Source organism: Neovison vison, chromosome 8 (genome assembly GCF_020171115.1).
Source record: "Neovison vison isolate M4711 chromosome 8, ASM_NN_V1, whole genome shotgun sequence".
In the NCBI taxonomy this organism is placed as follows: domain Eukaryota; kingdom Metazoa; phylum Chordata; class Mammalia; order Carnivora; family Mustelidae; genus Neogale; species Neogale vison.
This window is the reverse complement of record NC_058098.1, coordinates 6,164,342-6,170,221: the sequence shown is the minus strand read 5'-3', so window position 1 is coordinate 6,170,221 and position 5,880 is coordinate 6,164,342.

The window sequence follows — 5,880 nt, the reverse complement described above, 5'->3', positions numbered from 1 at the left end:
GCCTACAAAAGCTGAGAAACAGCCCAGAAAGGGTCCTTGGGTTACCAATCTGGAGTACTTAAGAGCCATTATTAGGGGGTTGCTTCTCAGAACCTCCAGGGGGTGAGGCAAGAGCCTGTAGGCTGGAAACAGGTGCACATACCGTATCCACCACGAGCGTTAGCGTGTGCTTTCAGAAAGGATGTCCCTCTGGTCTCTACCATGAAGGGACACACCACTAGCGAGTCTTCGCGTCACCACAGACCATTTAAGACACAGGGAGCACTAGTGCAATCGTATTTGTTACATCCCATCCAAGTACAGTTGTGCACCATAAACGTCGTGTTAAGTGCACGAACAAATCGTTCTTACTAAGTTTCTTCAGTTGTGCGACCATCACCCTAACCCAGTTACAAACATTTTCATCACCCAGATTGTGCCCTCTGATGGTTCATCTCCCCTCGCATCCCCAGTTCTAGGCAACTACTAGTTTACTCTCTGTACAACAGATCTGCCTTTTCCTGGGAGTGTAAACACACAAAGTGTAGTCTCTCGTGTCCGACTTCTTTCACTGAGCGTACTGGCTTTGAGACTCACTCATGCTGTGTGGGAATCAGTACTCTGATCCCTTTTTAATGCCGATTCCTGTTCCACGGTGTGGACCCGCCACATCCTGTCTGTCTGGTCACCGGACGACGGACATCAGGCTGTCTCCGCTGTTCGGCAACCAGGAATCATGTTGCTGTGAACGTTCACATCCAAGCATCTGTGTGGACATTTATTTTGATCTCTCTTGGGTGGACGTCCAAGAGGGGAATTACTGGAGTCAGATGATAAGATTGTGTTTTGCTTTCTTTACAAACTCTGGTGTTTTCCAAAGTGCCTCTGCTGCAGTGCTTGAGGCCGTCGGTTAGACCAGGGGCGGGCATACAAAGACAAAAAGACCGCTCCCACTCACAATCAGCATATTGTCAAACGGGAGAGAAATTATCAGTAAAATTACTGTCCAATGGAGTTACTTCCTCATAGCACCGAAAAAGTGGGGTCTATCCGGCAATTACACAATCAAGATTGTCAGAGAAAGACAAGGAGCTTGTTCCTTCCAACATTTTTTGAGCACCCAAGATGCTTTGGACAGCGGGAATGATTAAATACGAACACGGTCATGCTTGAGAGTTTTGTTCAGCTGGGCAGAACAGAACACCTCCATTACGAGAGCATACATAAATAAAATCTTGCTTGTCTAGCACATAACTAGGAACCTGGAGGCAAGGAGTTCAGGGCTTTGCCTGCCTCTCTGTAAAGTCAGCAAGGATTCAGGGACCCCTCCGGGTCTGGGTGCCCCAAAGATCAGGCGCTTGTCCTCAGGCTTACAGAACAGGAGAGCTCTCCCAGCCTCCGTGCCTTCATTCCACTCAAGAGTGAAAGAGAGTGTGCGGGCTGAGTCTGCTAGTTGGCTTAGCTGAGTCACCTCCCCCGACCACCCCTACATCCACTGGCCAGAATCAGGTTATGCTGCCCCCGAGGGAGGCCAGGAAATGAGTGTGTTGACTGGGCATGCTGTTGTCCTCGGTAAATTAGAAGTCCATTAGGAAGGAAGAAGGGGGGAATAGGTGTTAGGTGAGCAACGCACAGCCCTGCCTCCTTTCCTTCCTGAAGTAAATCATCAAGCAGAGAAAAGAGCTTAGCAGAGACAGGAGGCACACAGTAGGTGTTCTGTATACCTTAGTTTGAGCTCTCTCCCCTCCTCCTATGAGCTGAACCCATGACAGAGACTTGGGCACAGGTGAGTTATTTGGGAGATGATCTCAGGAAACAGGCATGAGGGAGAAGGGAGAAGAGATGAAAGAGGCCACTGGGGCTCAATGTCACGAGGACATCTGGGCAGCAACGCAAGGTGGCCCCGGATGCCCACACGAAAGACAGGAGGCTGGAGAGTCCACTGGGCGGCTCCAGCCCTTAAGTGACTGAGTGTTAACCCAGATGATGTTCAATCCCCTTCACTCCCAAGCTGAGCTTGATCCAGCTAGGAGGGCCATCAGCCCTCCCCCAAATCAGGGGAGATCCTGAGACACCATGTGTGGGGATCCCTGGACATGGGATCTGGCAGAGCAACTGGAAACTGAGCTCCCGAGGACCTGCCCAGCAAAAGGCAGGTGAAATCCGAGACAGGCTCAGGATGGGAACACAGGCATGAAGGCCATCTCCTCCTCGGAAATAATTAGGGTTAATGATACATCTAATCGTTGTCTCCAATATGATCTCTGGCCAACGCTGTCCCCGTTTTGTGGCACGGGGTGTGACTACCAAAGGAAGAATAAAGTGAATAAAGTTCCTAAGATTTGAGGAAATTTGTAATAAATAAATAAATAAAAACAAAGCAAAACAGTTCCCATCTGAGCTGGGTCTTGAAGGCTACGATGCATACATGAGGCAAAAAATCAAGGAGGAGCTCTTGGGGCAGAGAGGACACCTAGGTGCGTTATCTCTTAGGATAAGAATCTCCTTGTTCTGGTTTATGTGAACATTCAAAACAGGAACTCCCACATGGGCCAACGATATTCGCTGGGTCTCGCAACTGTTATTAACAGAGCCAATGCCGGTGTAGAAGATTCAATGAATCTGTGCTGTGTCTGTGCGGCTCCCCCAGGAGAGTGCGGGTAGCATTTAGGGAACCCCAAGGCTGCAGGTGTGCAGCGGCCGTCCTCACCGGCTCCCTCGAGCCCAGCCCACACCGCCTCGGAGCGCTGACAGCACTGACAGACCCGCAGGTGATGGATAACCTCTACTATCTAGCTTTGCAGGAAACGCCGGAGCCCCTGAAGCCACAAGACAAGACAGGATGAATACACCTCTGCGTGTGTCCTGAGGGCCAGGAGAAGTCCCTGAACCGATGAAGACTGTGTTCTTCCCCAACCTGGAAGATGGGTGGTTTCGCTGCAGAAATCAAGTTGCTCTGCTGAGGATAGATAGAAACACTGTGTCTCGTGACCCCAGGCACACTGAGAAAAAGCCTTTTTTATTTTAGTAGAAACGGTCAAACGATGAGACTATTCACAAACACCAGGATTGCCTGCAAGAGTGCTCTCCATATTCTCTCCTGAATCTGGTATCTGTCTAATTCCTGCTAACCTAATCGGAAAAACTGGTTTCGGCGTCTAGTATGGATTTGGATTTCCCTGATGCCCCCGAAGCCTGGACATCTTTCACATGTTTGCTATCCGCTTTTATTTGCTCTCCAGTGGATTTCTATTCATATCTTTGGCCCAATATTCTAAGAGGTAATTTCATCTTTTTCTTATTAATCAGAAAGCCCTCCTTATCTATTAGAGATGGTAACCATTCATTGCCTATGGCAAATGTTTTCTTCCTGTCTTCTGATGTTGCCTACAGTGGTTTTTTTTTCCATACTCTAAATTTTGGATTGCCCATCTCGGTAAGAAAATCTCTCCCTTCCACAACTTTATAAATATTTTAAACGTTCTTCTATTTCCTTATGCATATTTCTTCTATCTCATACACACACACACACACACGCACAAAGTTAGGTAACAGATGAATCATTAATCCATCTGGAATGTGTGTGTGCATGTGTGTGCACACATATCTGTGTGGTGTGTATGTGCGGTTGTGTATCTGCATGGTGTGTGCGTTTCCATGGTGTGTGTGTGCGCGCATGGGTGTGTGCATGTGCATCTGCATGGTGTGTGTGTGTGTGCACACATGTATCTGCGTGATGCGTGTGTGCACATGTATCTGTGTAGTATGTGTGTGCATGGTGTGTGTGCGTGCATGTGTGTGTGTGCGTGTGTGCATATGTATCTGCGTGGTGTGTATGTGCGGTTGTGTATCTGCATGGTGTGTGCATTTCCATGGTGTGTGTGTACGCGCATGTGTGTGTGTGCACGCGCGTCTGCATGGTGTGTGCGCACATGTATCTGCGTGATGCGTGTGTGCACATGTATCCGCGTGGTGCGTGTGTGCACTGTTGTGTGTCTGCATGGTGTATGTGCATGCATGTATATGCGTGGTATGTGCACACATGTATCTGTGTGGTATGTGTGTGCATGGTGTGTGTGCGTGGTGTGTGTGTGTGTGCGTGTGTGCATATGTATCTGCGTGGTGTGCGTGTGTGCCGTTGTGTCAGCATGGTGTGTGTGTGTGTGTGTGTGTGCGTGGTGTGTGTGCACAGTATGTGTGTTTCTGTGCAGTGTGTGTCTGTGCAGTGTGTGCACACATGTGTAAGGGCAAACGGACCCTATGCTTCCAGAGTTCACAGTATCCTCAGGTGCAGCACCAAATGTGACATGAACCAGGTACTGAAGTCCATTGCTAAATTCTGCCTTCTACCTTTTCCTGCTCAAAAGGCATCTCGGCCCTCCCTGCTACTTAAAAAGGAAAGAGAGGCTCCCTGCCCATTGCGTCTCCCACAGTTCCACGGCCAGACACTCTCAATCTCTACAACACTTCTGCCTGAACATCTCTGCTTCCGTCCTCCCCTGGTCCCGCGCCACACGCGCCCTCCCCCTCCTCCTAACTCCAGCTACTATCATCTATCCCAGACCGCTAGAGCCCCGGCCTCCCTCGTTCCTTGCCCCTCCCCTTCCAATCCTTCTCTACCCTGCAACTGGGAGTCTTTCTAAAGCTCAGCTCCCTTTCCACACCCCACTGCCTAAAGGCCTTTCTTCCACAGGCCCCCACTGCCTTCAGGAGACATTGCAAACTCCCACGTAGGGAGGAGGCAGGCACTTCCCAACTTTGGTTTAAAAAAAAAACAAAGAAAGAAAACCTTTGCAGCCTTATTTCTCAAATTGTGTCTCCCAGCTCTATACTCTGGCCAAACTCCATTCAGGTCCTCAAAAACACCAAGCTTCCTTATAACACATAAATCACAGGGATAAAAAATCCAGCACAGGGAAGGAATGTGGTCAGTAGTACTGTAATAACATCACCTGGTGACAGAGGGTGACTATAGATATCGGGCCACAGAGAATTCTTGGGTCACGATGTCGTACACCTGAAACTAACATAACCTTGTGCGTCAACTGTACTTCAGTTGGAAAAAAGAAAAAAACAAACAAACCTCCAACCTTCCTTTTCGGTAGCTCTCAATCCTGGCTACCCCCCAGCTCACCTGTCGAAAACCGAACACACGTTAGTCCAGTTCCTGCCCCTGGTGATTCTGACTCAGGAGGTCAGGTGGGTCCCTGCACCCACATTCTGTGATGCTCCCCACAGCCACTGCTCTTTGTCTCCAGGTTTGGGGTAGGTGACTCCCTCTGCCTGGGACCCTCCTCTACCCCTCCAACCCCCGCCCCACGTCACCGCTGTCTATAACCTCTTCTTCCACCAAGTCAAGGCTTAGGTGCGCTTTCCTTGACCCTCCAGGTTAGGCCCCACACACGCTCCTAGCCCCGTGGCCTGCATCATCGCGCATTCGTCACAATGAAATATAACATCCTGACTTCTCGTCTCCCACCTCGGATGCCAAGTCTAGGGGAAACCAGGACGGCGTGCAGGTCTGGTTCACCGTCACTTTCCCTGCACCCGGCAGAGACCTGACCCACAGCAGGTGCTCCATAAACAATGGCTATTTTCTTTTTTTTTTTTTTTATATTTGAGAGAGAGAGTGAGTGAGAGAGCATGAGAGAGAAGGTCAGAGAGAGAAGCAGACTCCCTGCAGAGCCGGGAGCCCAATGTGGGACTTGATCCCTGGACTCCGGGATTATGACCTGAGGTGAAGGCAGTGACTTAACCAACTGAGCCACCCAGGTGCCCCCGATGGCCATTTTCTAAGACAGCGGATGAGCAGACCGGAGAACTGAGCACCTGTGGCAGCTTCCCCGAGAACGAGCCAAGGCAGCACGCAGTTAGCAGTCTGGCCAGCAGAGGGCACCAGCC